Here is a 16,866-nt window from a genome sequence, read left to right as displayed (position 1 = left end):
TCCTCTTAAATGCTGGCACAGACAGCTGTCAGCAATCGACAGATCAGGCTACGTCAGCATCCAGGTGATATGTTAAATATGGGAATACATTATAGACACAATATAAAAACAATGTATATGCAACAAACAAAGAAACATGCACAGAATTGCATGACAAAAAACTTGGCACATTGAGACATTCACAGAAACGGACTTAGATCGTTCCTATCATTTAGTCCTAACTCCCCTAGGGCTTGTGTTCGTAGAATCCATTTGGCTTCTCTCTGCAGGAGGAGGCGATGTCTGTCTCCTCCCTGCACAGGGACAGACACGGTTTCAAGGCCGGAAAAAGAGACACAACTAGTGTCACTATTGTGGGCGCTTCTGATATGCTCTATAAATCTGGGACAACCTTTCCCTGTCTTAATAGAGTTGAAGTGTTCTCTCACACGTTCGAACAGGCATCTGATGGTTTTACCGATGTAGAAGCGCCCACATGTGCACAACAATAAATACACCAGATAAGTGCTGCGACAGTTAATGAAGGTATTGATAGTATGCCTGATACCAGCAAATTCGATACTCTTCTTCTGTGAATTATTGGTGCACAGTGAGCAACTCCCACACCTGTAATTGCCTTTTGGCAAGTTGCTTTTTAGCCAATTCCTACTCCTCTCTTTTTGTAACCTACTCCTGACGAGCTTGTCCTTGATGGTGTGACTCCTTCTGAAGGAAATGAGGGGTCTCTGTCCTGTCAGCTCATTGAGAGTTGCGTCCCTCCTCAAAACGTCCCAGTTCTTGAATATGACAGACCGGATGCGATCTGCCATTGGACTGTATTTGAAGGAGAACGCAAATCTGGCACCCTTAGCTAGATCAATATCCCCATCCTTCTTTCTGTTGGCACTGTTCAAGAGGTCGTCCTGTGAGAAGTTATCCTCAACTTTTTTCATATCCCTGCTTATTGTTTCCTCGGGGTAACCCCTCTTGATTAGGCGTTGTCTAAGATCCTCAGCCTGTCTATGGTATCCACCACTTCTGCTATTGATCCGTCTCAACCTGATGAACTGCCCATACGGTACAGCCTTTTTAACATTCCGTGGGTGGAAGCTGTCGTGGTGGAGCAAGGAGTTGGTCGCCGTCGGCTTGCGGAAGCCCTCCGTGACCAACTCGTCGCCTTCCACCAGGACAGCCACATCCAGGAATTCAAGCCTACTACCTCCAAAATTCAGGGTGAAGGTCATGCCCATGTCGTTCTTGTTCATATAATCTACGAATTCTTTGCATTCTTTTTCTGTGCCCTCCCAGACTATGAAGACATCGTCTACATAACGTAGGTAAACTTTTAATTTAGAAAGAAAAGGATTGGTGACAGAATAGATGTACCTGTCTTCAAGTCTGGCGAGGTACATATTGGCAAAGGTACAGGACACAGGGGTCCCCATTGCCGTACCAAGTCTTTGCCTAAACCAGTCATCACCGAATTGGAAAAAGTTGTTCATCAGAATGAACCTCAACGTCTCTCCGACAAACTTACAGTAAACAGGGTTCCTACCCACGTTCGCCACGATGTCGAGGATCGCCTCGACACCCGCATCATGAGGGATGCGGGTGTAGAGGCTCTCCACATCGAGTGATACGAGCTGGTAGTCCTTCTGCCAGTAAATTTCCTTCAGGGCCAACAAAAAATCGTTAGTGTCCCTGAGATAGGCAGGAGCACTGCAAAGTACAGGTTTCAAAAGCCACTCCAAATACTTGGATAAAGGCTCAGTCACTGAGCCAATCCCCGCGACGATGGGACGTCCCGGGGGATGGCTCAGCGACTTGTGCACCTTTGGAAGAAAATACCAAGATGGCTTTGCCGGAGATAGAGGAACAAGTTTGTCCAACATGTTTTTGGCTAAAAAGCCAATATCTACGTATTTTTTGACGAGAGATTGTAGTGACTGTTGGGTATTAGGCAAGGGGTCACCCCGTATCCTTTCATACACGGAAGTATCACCCAGTTGTCTGAGTGCTTCATTGATATAGAACTCCCTAGACATGAGGACGACATTGCCGCCCTTGTCCGCTGGTTTCACCACTATATCCTCCTGGGAACGGAGCCACTGTAAGGCTTTTTGTTCCTCCACGCTGACATTAGGTGGGGCAGTGGAATACACCACAGCTCTAATATCCCTAATAACTTGGTACTGGAAGATATCAATGCTGCTCCCAGCGGGCATGGGCGGGCAAAAGGTAGATCTAACTCCACCCGTGAATGGATCCCTGCAGAGATTAGTGGCAGGTCTTTCAGTGGCATCCGCGCCAGTGAGAAATGCAATGCAGGCACGGAGGATGGATACATGTTCTCATTCTGTTTACGCCAAATTCGGACTCTACCATTTGAATGTCTCAACAGAAATCGAGACTCATCAGACCAGGCAACATTTTCCAGTCATCAACAGTCCAATTTTGGTGAGCTCGTGCAAATTGTAGCCTCTTTTTCCTATTTGTAGTGGAGATGAGTGGTACCCGGTGGGGTCTTCTGCTGTTGTAGCCCATCCGCCTCAAGGTTGTGCGTGGCTTCACAAATGCTTTGCTGCATACCTGGGTTGTAACGAGTGGTTATTTCAGTCAACGTTGCTCTTCTATCAGCTTGAATCAGTCGGCCCATTCTCCTCTGACCTCTGCCATCCACAAGGCATTTTTGCCCACAGGACTGCCGCATACTGGATGTTTTTTCCTTTTCACACCATTCTTTGTAAACCCTAGAAATGGTTGTGCGTGAAAATCCCAGTAACTGAGCAGATTGTGAAATATTCAGACCGGCCCGTCTGGCACCAACAACCATGCCACGCTCAAAATTGCTTAAATCCCCTTTCTTTCCCATTCTGACATTCAGTTTGGAGTTCAGGAGATTGTCTTGACCAGGAGCACCCCCCTAAATGCATTGAAGCAACTGCCATGTGATTGGTTGACTAGATAATTGCATTAATGAGAAATAGAAAAGGTGTTCCTAATAATTCTTTAGGTGAGTGTATATACATAATGGGAAGATACCTTGTAATGTGGCATATGATGAAACATGTCAAATTCGTTGTCCTACAGAATCCGTGAGAAGCGGGGTGATACAGTAGGGCACTTAGACCCTTGCATAACGGAAACCGGACGGATCTGTTATGCAGGCCATAGACTTCTATTATGACGGAATGAATAACGGATTGCCTCTAAAGACATTCCGTAACGCATTCCGCCATTACGTTATGGTCCGTGGTAACGGAATTCATAACGCAATTCACCTTTTACCAGTAAACGAAGCGTGAACGAATTTCATAAGCGGAAATTCGCTCATCTCTAGTCATAACAATACAAAACAGTGATGGCCCACGGGCCCGTCCTGACCACTAGTTACACCCGTCAACACTTATTTTACTGTCAATTATGTTCGTCCTTGCAAGGATTTTGTGTTATTTCTATTTCCATTTTTATTGCTATTCAGTTATAAAGTCACTAATAAAAATCGAGAAAAAAAAAAAGCCGAAAAACACACAGACCATGGAGAAAAATATTACGACTAAATTCCAGGCCTGGTGGTTAGCTGTGAGGTTGCTGCTTGGCGAGCCGGCCTTGAGCATTACGAAAACCGACCCGAACGTCGCTGCCAATTTCAGGAATTAGGATTTGCCCGCTACGCTATTTCCCCAAGGCCGATATCGTCATTTGTGTGAAATATTTCTTTTTAGGCCGAATGCACACGGCCGAGAGCGGTCCGTGGTATGCCGGGCTGGATTCCTGTTCAGAGCAGGAGCGCACGGCGTCATTGGTTGCTATGACGCCGTGCGCTTCATGCCGCCACTGCACTACAGTAATACACTCGTATAGTGTATTACTGTAGTGCAGCGGCGACATGAAGCGCACGGCGTCATAGCAACCAATGACGCCGTGCTCTCCTGCTCTGAACAGGAATCCAGCCCGGCATACCACGGACCGCTCTCGGCCGCGTGCATTCGGCCTTATACATATTTAAATGAAATAATTAACCTTTGGGACTTAACCTATTCCCCACAAAAGAGATTATTTTTTTTTATGTTTTACGTCTTTTTTGCAAGCTCCGGTGCTGCTGAACTCGCTCCCCCTGTAAGGCCTTCATCGTACCCGCTTCCGCCATGTTTTCCCACTGATATTCAGTCGCGGCGTTTGTACAATTTTTTGTATACAGTCGTGGATTTTAATAGTTAAGGATTTTAGTCAGGGAGCTGACTTCCCTAATGCCGTTTTTTACGAAGCGGTGGCCCCTTAAAAAAAAAAAATCCTTTTTTTTTCTTCCCTTCGCTGCTAGCAAACGTCGAGCGGTTGGCAGGACATGAAAATTACCATGCAGCGCAATTACTTTCTTTTTAACACGGGGATGTATGGTGAGATATATTATGCATATTGTCTTGAAGCGCACCTTTAGGCCACATTTACTTTCCCGCTGTCATAGCTGCCATGGCGCGACATCTAATGAAGAATGCTGGATGTGCATGACAGCCGGGAATAAAGTGCAAGCGATGCAGACCTATTATACCAGCCCTGACTGCATGCGGAGCCCCACTTCCATCTAAATCGTATCAGTCATGTCCACGCCGCAGACCCCTACGCACCCTTACATTGTCACTCATAAATATTAGAACCGATTCATTATGGTTTCAGCTTTTTCTACGGAAACCCTTAATGTCAGTCATATCGGCCAACAAACCGTGGCAGGTTTCAATGCCTCCGCCGAGCAAGTGTCCATCATTGTCAGTGACAAGCATACATTTTTAAAAAATTGTCACTCACGAGCGAATAATTACCCCCTTCCGCTCCACTGATGTGTCACTCATAAAAACCGTAATTAAATACTAATAATTATGCCGAATGTCAGTCAGGTTATCAGCCCGCTCGGGTAGGTCTTCACCCCTCCCCCCCTCCCCCATATCAAAATTTAATCAGGGAGCGGTAGGAATTCCCTTCGGATCGGATGCATTTTGCGGTTTATTGTATTTTAAAGTCTGGCTGCGGGGGAAGAAGGAGGGAAAAAAAAAAAAAGTCATTTTAAAAAATATGTTTTTGACACCGGTTTATAGCTCGTCGGGCTCGGCGCAGGATGGCGCCACTTACGGAAGGAGAATAAAACACGCTTCTCCAGTTATGGCCGAGCGCGACGCGGTCCTATACGGTCGCCATATTATATATTTTCGTAGGTCGCGTCAGGGGACCGAGTGGCGCTGAAATTATTTACGTATCGGTCCTAAAACTTGAAGTAAATTGACCAAGCCGGCTTTTTTTCTACTAAAATTTGGGCCATTTTTCCATTTTTGAGACCTGGTTTCTGTCAGGTTTCTATTATTTAGGGTCCAGAGGGACTAAAAATGAATAATTTCTCTCAGAAATGGTAAAAAATAAAAAAAAAGTTGTAATAAATGGCACAAACGGGCAGCCATGTTAATATGCCCTGCTATAAGGCTGAGGAGCACAGCTATCAACTTGTGGGGAGACTACAAGCCCCATTGTGTGTGCCATGCTGGGAGTTGTGGTTTCACAGCAGCTGGAGCGCTACAGGTTGCAGTGTAATGGCTCTCAGGCTCCGGCTGTCTCTCTGACAGGATTTATTATTCGGCTCTTTGCCGTCACTTTCACCACAGACTTCAGCTCACACCTGAGACGTCTCCTACATGGACCGCAGCCAGGTAGCCGCCGAGGCGCCGCCACAACTTCCCGCCTCTCGCTTGGCTCCACCCACCTTCCCCTGCCGAGCCCCCGGGTGACGTCACGGCCCGAGGCCCACCTGACCTGTCATGCCGAGTCACGTGATCCACCTCCTGCACGCCGCCATTTTGAAACGCCTGAGAGGAGAGAGAGAGTGAGTTTGCTGGGCTTCTTCTTCACGGGGAACGGTCTTTCTCGTCTTATTTTCGGGCGGGGGAGGGTAGGCCGGAGGGCAGGCCGCGGTTCTCCGCTGAGGACCGGGCAGGGGGAGAGGGGTCTGAGGGGAGGATGGGGCTGGTAACAGGCCGTGTCTGGAGCCTCCTCTGCTGTGTGTGTGTCTACCAGGGGCCTGCCCCTTTCGATGCTGTCACGTTGTCTGACAAAAACAAAGGCTCCTAGCTTCCCTACCACGTATGCAGAGCGGAACGTACCGTGGTGGGGCATGTGACTCTTTGGGGACTACAACTCCCAGCATCTGTGCTGTCTCTAGTCCCCACGAAAGCTGCAAGGCGGGAGGAATCGTTGAACCTGGCTAAGTGATGTAGTGACTAGTTTTGAGCGAACTTGTTTTTTTTTAAGTTCTGCGTTCAAACGTTACGTGCGATACGTGAAAGGAAACACAACTGAAAGAACTACAACTCCCAGAATGCCCTGGCACCCACCCACAGGATCCTTAGCAGCCCCCCAGTGACTAGAGATGGGTCACTACTAGTGTTGAGCGAACTTTTAAGTTCTGCGTCCAAAGTTCGGGTTATCGAAGAATCCCGTTATGGATTCCAAATTCCGTTACGACCCGTGGTAGCGGAATCCATAACGGGATTCTTCGATAACCCGAACTTTGGACGCAGAACTTAAAAGTTCGCTCAACACTAGTAGTGACCCATCTCTAGTCACTGGGGGGCTGCTAAGGATCCTGTGGGTGGGTGCCAGGGCATTCTGGGAGTTGTAGTTCTTTCAGTTGTGTTTCCTTTCACGTATCGGATGCAGATTTTATTTTGCACCTTTGAGTTGTCTTCTCTTGTAGCCCCGAGAGGTTCTGATACTTTGGGGGAGATTTATCAAGATTGGTGTAAAGGGAAACTGGCTTAGGCTACTTTCACACCAGCGTTAAAGTTTTCCGGTATTGAGTTCCGTCCTCGGGGCCCAATACCGGAAAAAAGCGCTTCAGTTTTATCCTAATGCATTCTGAATGGAGAGCGATCTGTTCCGGATGCATCAGGATGTCTTCGGTTCCGTCCCTCTTACGGTATTTGGCCGGAGAAGATACTGCAGCATGCTGCGTTATTTTCTCCGACCAAAATTCCGGAACACTTGCTGGAATGCTGGATTTCCATTGAAATGTATTAATGCCGGATCCGGTACCAAGTGTTCTGGAAATTCTGGTCTGCGCATGCGCAGACCTTTTAGAAATGGGGGGAAAAAAATAAATACTGGATCTGTTTTTCCAGATGACACCGGAGAGACGGATCCGTAATTTCAATGCATTTGTCAGCCGGATCCGGAAACAAATGCTGTCCGTTTGCATACGGATTTCCGGATCCAGCAGGCAGTTCCTGCAACGGATTCTTCTGACGCTAGTGTAAAAGTAGCTTTAGTTTAGTTGCCCATAGCAACCAATCAGATTCCATTTTTTCAGAGTGTCTTTGGAGGTGGAATCTGGTTGTTATGGGCAACTAAACTAAGCCGGTTTTCCTTTACACCAGTTTTAATAAATCTTTCCCCCCCCCTCCTTTGTGCCACAAATCCTCAATATGTTTAAGATCTCTGCTTGCTGTCAGTCAATGGAAAAACTCTGGTAAAATCCATTAGAGATCTATGGCCGGACTCCTGGTACATACCTCAGACATACCCATAGGCCTCTATTCACAATGTCGGGCTGGTGTATGTAGTTTTTATTTTTAAAGGGGTTTCCCAGGATCCATCGGGTCCCGCAGAGTCACTGTAATTACACATAAGACATCTGCAGGAGAAAGTTTGTTACCTGGATCAGCCTCCTGGGATCCTGGTCATGTGACGCTCCACCTGGTCATGTGACGCTCCTCCTTGCGCTGACATCACGTCCTATACCAGGCTGTGGACAGGGCCGGAATTATTCCTGTCCCTGGCGCATCCACGGGTGAAGTGGATTCAGGAGTTTACCCAGGAGGCAAGGAGAGGAATAGTTCTGGTCCACAGCCCAAGGATGGAGACCTGGAGAAGGAGGTGACATTGGCAGAAGCTGGATCTGCACACGGGAGCGTCACGTGACCGGGTGCCTGAGCAGCTGATTCATCTCAGAAGGGTAAGTATGATGTGTGATGCCGCTATCTCTGTATACACACTGACACGTAGAATGCTGTCAGTCACTGATATTCCCCCTCGTGGGGCTGAGCTGCGCCTGTGATGTCACTGGCCTAGGGTAAACAGCGAGGAGGCCGTGGTGCTCACAGGATGCTGGGGTCTCCTCAAACTGCTGACTGGCAAAGGTCCCGGGTGTTGGACCCCCACCGATCAGATGCTGGTAGGTCATCAGTTACAGACAGTCTGATAACCCCCTTTAAGGGCTCATTCACATGAACAATTAAAGTCTATGGGACTGCTCACATGGCCGTTTTTCTTTTTAGCTGCCGTTTTCACAGCCAGATGGATCTCCTTAAAGTCAATGAGCCCATTTTAACAGCCATATAGACAGGAGTGCGTCCATAAAAACAGGTATATATAAAAAAAGAAATACCTCATTCACTTGCATGCGAGGGGACGTTTGATCCGCACTTGAGGCAGCAGGACCTGATTCCCCCAACATCGTGGCGTTACATCATGCTGCTACTTACAGCTGAGGTTTTGCCGCAGTTGTATCCCATCCGCATTCCAGACTGATGAGTCTACATGTACTGATACATTGTAACAAACAGTACAGCGGATATCAGGACAGGAAAGAAATCTGTGTTAGGGCTCATGCACACGACCGTAGTTCTTGTCCGCATCCGAGACGCAGTTTTTGCGGCTCTGGTGCAAACCTATTCACTTCAATGGGGCCGCAAAAGATGCGGATAGCACTCTGTGTGCTGTCCGCATCCGTTGCACCGTTCCGTGCCCCCTCAAAAAAAAAATATAGCATGTCCTATTCTTGTCTGTTTTGTGGACAAGAATAGGAATTTCTACAATGGGCCGCCCGTTCAGCAAAATTACAGAAGTCACACAGGAGGCTTCCGTGGTTTGCGAACCGCAAAAAACGGCACGGTTGTGTGCATGAGGCCTTACAGATGTTTGAGCGCATGAGGCCTTAAGAACGTGTGCCGCCTGTTCCGTGCATTGGGGACCACAAATTGTGGTCCCCAATGCACGGACACTGTCCGTGTGGCTGGAGCAGACGGGTGCAGACCCACTCTACTTGAATGGGTCCGTGATCCATCCACACAGCAAGAAAATAGAACGTGCTCTATTTTTTTGCGGTTCTGTGGTCTTCCATTCAGTGCTCCCTTAAGTGAATGGGTCTGCATCCGTGATACAGTGCGCACACGGCCGGTGCCCGTATATTGCGCCGGCCGACAACAGCCGTGTGCATGAGCCCTTACTCGCAGTTGCCCAGACAAATCGGACTGTGTCAAGTATGAAAGGGTATCTGTCAGCAGGAAATGCTGTAAAGAAAAAATAAATAAATCATTACTTACCTGATAAATTCCCCGCTGAAGCCAGTGATTGGCTGCAGTGGTCTCGTGGTTGTACAGCACATCACCATGGCAGGAAAATCACAAACGTGACTGAGGTCAGCAGAGTGGCGGGGGATTTATCCCACATGTGTTCTCCACATTTTTTGTGGCCCCGTTGACATGAATGGGTCCGCATCCGATCCGCGAAAAAATGCTGATCAGGTGCGAACTGAACAAATGGTCGTGTTCATGAGGCCTTAGCATTTTTTTGTGTCTGATCCTGGAAAACCCTTTAAGGACCTCTACACACAATGTGGATTGTCGTGCAGCAAAACCGCAGCATAATACAGTACCAGCAAAGTGTATGAGATTAGACAAATCTCATGTACACATTCCTTTTTTTTAGGGTCCATTCACACATCCATAAAATGGGTCCGCATCTGTTCCGCAATTTTGCGAAACGGGTGCATACCCATTCATTTTCAGTGGGGCCGTGATGTGCTGTCCGCATTTGCAGATCTGCACTTCCGCATCCGTGCTTCCATTTCCGCAAAAAATAGAACATGTCCTATTCTTCTCCGTCCGTGTGTCCGTGTTTTGCAGATCCGCAAAACACTTACGGACGTGTGAATGGGCCCTTACACCTCTTTCACACGGGCGTTGCGGCAACATGCGCAAAACATTTTAATGCGTTTTGCACTCGCGTGAGAAAAATCGCGCATGTTTGGTACCCAAACCCGAACTTCTTCACAGAAGCTTGGGCTTGGGATCGGTGTTCTGTAGAATGAATTATTTTCCCTTATAACATGGTTATAAGGGAAAATAATAGCATTCTGAATACAGAATGCATAGTAAAATAGGGCTGGAGGGGTTAAAAAAAAAAATTAAACTCATCTTAGGCTACTTTCACACTAGCGTTCGGGGCTCCGCTTGTGAGTTCCGTTTGAAGGCTCTCACAAGCGGCCCCGAACGGATCCGTACTGCCCTAATGCATTCTGAGTGGATGCGGATCCGCTCAGAATGCATCAGTTTGGCTCCGTTTGTCCTCCGCTCCGCTAGTGGACACCTGAACGCAGCTTGCAGCGTTCGGGTGTCCGCCTGGCTGTGCGGAGGCAAACAGATCCGTCCAGACTTACAATGTAAGTCAATGGGGATGGATCCGTTTGAAGATGACACAGTATGGCTCAATTTTCAAACGGATCCGTCCCCCATTGACTTTCAATGTAAAGTCAAAACGGATCCGTTTGCATTATCATGAACAAAAAAAATAAAAATTATTATTTTTTTTTTTTGTTCATGGTTATGCCAACGGATCCGTTCTGAACGGATGCAAGCGTTTGCATTATAGGAGCGGATCCGTCTGTGCAGACACCAGACGGATCCGCTCCTAACGCAAGTGTGAAAGTAGCCTTAATCCACTTGCTCGCGCAGCCCGGCATCTCTTCTGTCTGTCTTTTTTGCTGTGTGCAGGAAAAGGACCTGTGGTGACGTCACTCCGGTCATCACATGATCCATCACCATGGTAAAAGATCATGTGACGGACCATGTGATGAGCGTAGTGACGTAACCACAGGTCCTTTTCCTGCACACAGCTAAGATGAAGACAGAAGAGAAGCCGGGCTGCGCGAGCAAGTGGATTAAGGTGAGTTAAATTATTATTATTATTTTTTAACCCCTCCAGCCCTATTTTACTATGCATTCTGTATTAAGAATGCTATTATTTTCCCTTATAACCATGTTATAAGGTCCCCATCCCGATCGTCACCTAGCAACCGTGCGTGAAAATCGCACCGCATCCGCACTTGCTTGCGGATGCTTGCGATTTTCACGCAACCCCATTCATTTCTATGGGGTCTGCGTTACGTGAAAAACGCACAAAATAGAGCATGCTGCGATTTTCACGCAACGCACAAGTGATGCGTGAAAATCACCGCTCGTGTGCACAGCCCCATAGAAATGAATGGGTCAGGATTCAGTGCGGGTGCAATGCGTTCAACGCATCGCATCTGCGCGGAATACTCGCCCGTGTGAAATGGGCCTTACTGTGCAGATTTGTGCAAATTTTTTTTTTCGCTGCAGATTTCAACCTTTGCAATGCAAGGGCGAGATCTGTGGCAGAAACCTCAAGTAACACAGGCGGATTTGGTGCGGAAACGCACAGACAACCGCACGGGAATCTGTTCAGATTTTCTGTTGGTAAGGGTCCATTCACAGGTCCGTAATAATGGGTCCGCATCCGTTCCGCAAATTGCGCAACGGGTGTGGACCCATTCATTCTCTATGGGGACGGAACGGATGCGGACAGCACACAGTGTGCTGTCCACATCCGCATTTCTGGAGCGCGCCGCCGATCTTCCGGTCCGCGGCTCCGGGAAAAAAATATAACATGTCCTATTCTTGTCCGCAATTGCGGACAAGAAGAGGCATTTCTATGGGGGTGCCGGCCGGGTGTATTGCGGATCCGCAATGCACTACGGACGTGTGAATGGACCCTAAACCTGCACCTGTGTGGAGATAGCCTAAAGCTCGGCTCAGCCGAATGTGTTTGTATTCTAGGCGGAGAGCCAAGAAAGCCGCTGCTAGAGACGTCTGGTGGTGACTTATCTCCCTGGAGAACAAAAGGATCGGGTGAAAATATTAATCTCGCCCAATCCTTGGGAAGAGTCGCAAGCTCCCCATACACGTTAGTGTGACGGCCGAACCCGGTGTTCTTACACAAGATCGCCTTAGTGTAGTTTGGATGTGGATTTTATCCGGTCCTGCCGCAAAATTCTGAAGCCCGTAAAAAAAGTGAGAAAAACAACCCCAACGTGGGGCTTATGTGGTTCCTTTGCCTAATCTATACAACCCGGCCCCTTGTGATAGCGAGCCTTCACTGCAGGCAGCTAGGTTGTACCGAGATCGCCAAGAAAGCCAGAGGAGGTGAGGATTGTGTTTTTGTTTTTTTTTTTTGTTTTTTTTTTTGCTCACGTGTTTTCTGCAGGTGAAATCCGAAGCAGATCTGCGCCAAAAAACACACACCAGAATTTGGTGCAAATTGCTCTGTGGATTCTTGCGGAATTTCGGCAAATTTTCTGTTGCAGTATTGTGGGTGAAAAATCTATGCAAAAATTGATCTGTGGTGTGGATTATTAATTAACCACATGTCAATTTACACAGCAGATTTCACTGTGTGCAGTGCTTTGGGTAAAATATGTGTAAGGGCTCATGCACCTGACCGTATGCCCTCCGAGATATACGGTCTGTGAGCGAGCCATATGTCCCGGAGCGGCATACATCGTGCACATGGGAGCGCACAGAATCATAGGTTACTATGATGCTGTGCGCGTCGGGCCACCCGCGGGACTATTGTCCCGCACTCGAAATACCATGAGATTTTGCAGCAGATTTTTTCCGCAGAATTTCTGCCTAATGTGAACGGACCCTATAGCCTCTTTCACACGGGCGTGTCCGGATGCGTCCCGGTGCATTGCGGCAAACCTGCGCGAGTAGGAACGCAATTGCAGTCAGTTTTGACTGCGATTGCATTCCGATGTTCAGTTTTTATCGCGCGGGTGCAATAAAAAACAGACTGTGGTACCCAGACCTGAACTTCTTCACAGAAGTTCGGGCTTGGGATCGGTGTTCTGTAGATTGTATTATTTTCCCTTATAACCAGGTTATAAGGGAAAATAATAGCATTCTGAATACAGAATCCATAGTACAATAGGGCTGGAGGGGTTAAAAAAAAAAAAATAATAATTTAACTCACCTTAGTCCACTTGTTCGCGCAGCCGGCATCTCTTCTGTCTTCATCTGTGAGCAATAGGACCTTTGATGACGTCACTGCGCTCATCACATGATCCATCGAAAGAACAGAAAGGCCAAGTTCGACGACCAGGCCTATTTACTCCCAAGTTAATGTGGCAATGGTACTGATCCCCGCCTAGGGGACAGAGGGGTAAAACTTGGCATTTAATATAGGTAATTCTAAAATAGATGGACTCTAGAGGGTGAACCTCTGTGACAAACAACATGAAACAGCCCTAAGGCCTATTGCACACGACCGTATGGCTTTTTCAGTGTTTTGCAATCCGTTTTTCACGGATCCGTTGTTCCGTTTTTTGTTTCCGTTGTGTTTCCGTTTCTGTTCCGTTTTTCCGTATGGCATATACAGTATACAGTAATTACATAGATAAAATTGGGCTGGTAATAACATTTTCAAAAGATGGTTCAGCAAAGAACGGAAACGGAAGACATACGGATGCATTTCCGTATGTGTTCCGTTTTTTTGCGGACCCATTGACTTGAATGGAGCCACGGACTGTGATTTGCGGGCAATAATAGGACATGTTCTATGTTAAAACGGAACGGAAATACGGAAACGGAATGCATACGGAGTACATTCCGTTTTTTTTGCGGAACCATTGAAATGAATGGTTCCGTATACGGAACGCAAAAAACGGCCAGTAAACGGGGAAAAAAAACGTCCGTGTGCAGGAGGCCTAAGGGTGATGGATCATGTGATGAGCGTAGTGACGTCATCAAAGGTCCTATTGCTCACAGCACAGATGAAGACAGAAGAGATGCCGGCTGCGCGAACAAGTGGATTAAGGTGAGTTAAATTATTATATTTTTTTTTAACCCCTCCAGCCCTATTGTACTTAGCATTCTGTATTCAGAATGCTATTATTTTCCCTTATAACCATGTTATAAGGGGAAATAATAATGATCGGGTCCCCATCCCGATCGTCACCTAGCAACCGTGCGTGAAAATCGCACCACATCCGCACTTGCTTGCGGATGCTTGCGATTTTCACGCAACCCCATTCATTTCTATGGGGCCTGCGTTACGTGAAAAACGCACAAAATAGAGCATGCTGCGATTTTCACGCAACGCACAAGTGATGCGTGAAAATCACCGCTCGTGTGAACAGCCCCATAGAAATGAATGGGTCAGGATTCAGTGCGGGTGCAATGCGTTCAACTCGCGCATTGCACCCGTGCGGAAAACTCGCTTGTGTGAAAGGGGCCTAAGGGTACAACTACACAGCCACTAAAAAGTCGCACAACATAGTGTTGTAGTGTGAACTGCAACACGACAGTCACAAAAAAATCCATCAGGCAGAGTTTTGTGCGACTGTCTCGTCGCCACATTGTCACACCGCTGTACCGTTTTTTTGTCATCTGACTCAAGTCGCCTTTTAGCCCTAGCCTTAGGCGAAGTGCAGATATGGTGGATTTGCTGCGGGTTTGTCTTGGGGATTCCTGCAGCAAGTGGATGTGGGTTTTCAAATCCCCGGCCTCATGTAGCTGAAAACACTCTGCGCAAAATCAGAGCATGCACATTCTTGTGCGGAAAAGCAACAGATATTCCCTGAGTCTTTCCCTTTCTGCAATGCAGTCGTGTGAAACCAGCGCTGACTCTGTGGCCAGATCTGCCAGGAACATGAGAGGCTTTGGCATGGATTCACAGCCGAAGCTGCTGCAGAAATTATCCACCAAATCTGAACTTATCCTTAAAGGGGTCGTCTCACTTCAGCAGATGGCATTTGTCATGTAGAGGAAGATAATACAGTATAAGGCACTTACTAATGTATTGTGATTGTCCATATTGCCTCCTTTGCTGCCTGGATTCTTTTTTCCATCACATTATACACTGCTGGTGTCCAGGGTTTGTGAGCACCCTGCAGTCCAGCAGCAGTGGCCGTGCTTGTACACTACTAATTTAAAAGGTTTCCGAACCCCTAAACAAACATATTAGCAAATACATTTATTTTTAAAGGGCTTCCTTCTCCAGATCTTCCTTACTTTACTTTGTGTGGTAAGGTGGTTTCCCCCCTGTTTACCTGGGTTGTGGGCCCCGTCGCTTTATTATTGTGGGGCGGCACTTGTCTGTAGGCTCGGGACGGGTTCCCAGCAGCATGCATTGCCCGCACACCGGCTCAGAGAGGACATAGAGAAGAGTAATTATACACCTTGGCTCCTGGTGTCCCCATTCACTGACAGCAAGCAGATATATTTATATTTTAGCTTTGTTTAAATAGAATACTAAAACCACAATCTGTTTTCCGGTGGCAGACGTTGATCTCACTTTATTGTTTAGTTGTAGAAAGCTCCCACAAACCACATCCTGAATACGTAGCGGGATCCACCCACGGTGCTCTCTGCTGCGTGAAATCTCCCGCTCGGAGAAACATCTGTAATCTGCCGCTGCTGATACCGCCGGGGTTGTTTGCAGATATGCAATATCTGCAGGTTGTACCGGAGTGCTGCCCCCCTGAAATAGGACTATAGAAGCTTGCAGGGGAGCAGAGGTAGTAGGTGCACTGAGGGCCTGGTTCCTTTAGGGGCCAAAAACCTTAATGTTATATACAGCACACGGTCTGTCATGGAGCCTCTGGTTAGTGCAGTCCTGCAACGCCCTCATTGATCGGATATGTACGGTCTCATGCACCAGTGTCAGTTGGACAGGGCTAGCAGTGGTAGTGTAGCATGCACCAGTGTCAGTTGGACAGGGATAGCAGTGGTAGTGTAGCATGCACCAGTGCCAGTTGGACAGGGCTAGCAGTGGTAGTGTAGCATGCACCAGTGTCAGTTGGACAGGGATAGCAGTGGTAGAGTAGCATGCACCAGTGTCAGTTGGACAGGGATAGCAGTGGTAGTGTAGCATGCACCAGTGTCTGTTGGACAGGGCTAGCAGTGGTAGTGTAGCATGCACCAGTGTCAGTTGGACAGGGCTAGCAGTGGTAGTGTAGCATGCACCAGTGTCAGTTGGACAGGGCTAGCAGAGGTAGTGTAGCTTGCACCAGTGTCAGTTGGACTGGGCTAGCAGAGGTAGTGTAGCATGCACCAGTGTCTGTTGGACAGGGCTAGCAGTGGTAGTGTAGCATGTACCAGTGTCAGTTGGACAGGGCTAGCAGTGGTAGTGTAGCATGCACCAGTGTCAGTTGGACAGGGATAGCAGTGGTAGTGTAGCATGCACCAGTGTCAGTTGGACAGGGCTAGCAGAGGTAGTGTAGCTTGCACCAGTGTCAGTTGGACTGGGCTAGCAGAGGTAGTGTAGCATGCACCAGTGTCAGTTGGACAGGGCTAGCAGTGGTAGTGTAGCATGTACCAGTGTCAGTTGGACAGGGCTAGCAGTGGTAGTGTAGCATGCACCAGTTTCAGTTGGACAGGGATAGCAGTGGTAGTGTAGCATGCACCAGTGTCAGTTGGACAGGGCTAGCAGTGGTAGTGTAGCATGCACCAGTTTCAGTTGGACAGGGATAGCAGTGGTAGTGTAGCATGCACCCGTGTCAGTTGGACAGGGCTAGCAGTGGTAGTGTAGCTTGCACCAGTGCCAGTTGGACAGGGCTAGCAGTGGTAGTGTAGCATGCACCAGTGTCAGTTGGACAGGGATAGCAGTGGTAGTGTAGCATGCACCAGTGTCAGTTGGACAGGGATAGCAGTGGTAGTGTAGCATTCACCAGTGTCAGTTGGACAGGGATAGCAGTGGTAGTGTAGCATGCCCCAGTGTCAGTTGGACAGGGCTAGCAGTGGTAGTGTAGCATGCACCCGTGGTAGT

General features: G+C 47.9%; 1 protein-coding gene across 2 annotated transcripts in view; it reads left to right on the top strand.

Moving 5' to 3' along the window:
* Nucleotides 1-5,813: 5,813 nt before the first annotated feature.
* The window catches only part of ZNF507 (zinc finger protein 507), a 43,831-nt gene continuing 32,778 nt past the window's right edge, over nucleotides 5,814-16,866 (top strand). The window contains exon 1 of one of the 2 annotated variants that reach the window (XM_040410117.1): nucleotides 5,814-5,849. The gene's annotated coding sequence lies outside the window, so the exon portion shown is untranslated. The remainder of the gene's footprint in view (nucleotides 5,850-16,866) is intronic. The other variant, XM_040410118.1, reaches the window with a different exon arrangement.

Source organism: Bufo bufo, chromosome 10, assembly GCF_905171765.1.
Source record: "Bufo bufo chromosome 10, aBufBuf1.1, whole genome shotgun sequence".
NCBI lineage: Eukaryota > Metazoa > Chordata > Amphibia > Anura > Bufonidae > Bufo > Bufo bufo.
The sequence above is the reverse complement of the archived record's forward strand: the minus strand, read 5'-3'. Positions and strand labels throughout refer to the sequence as shown.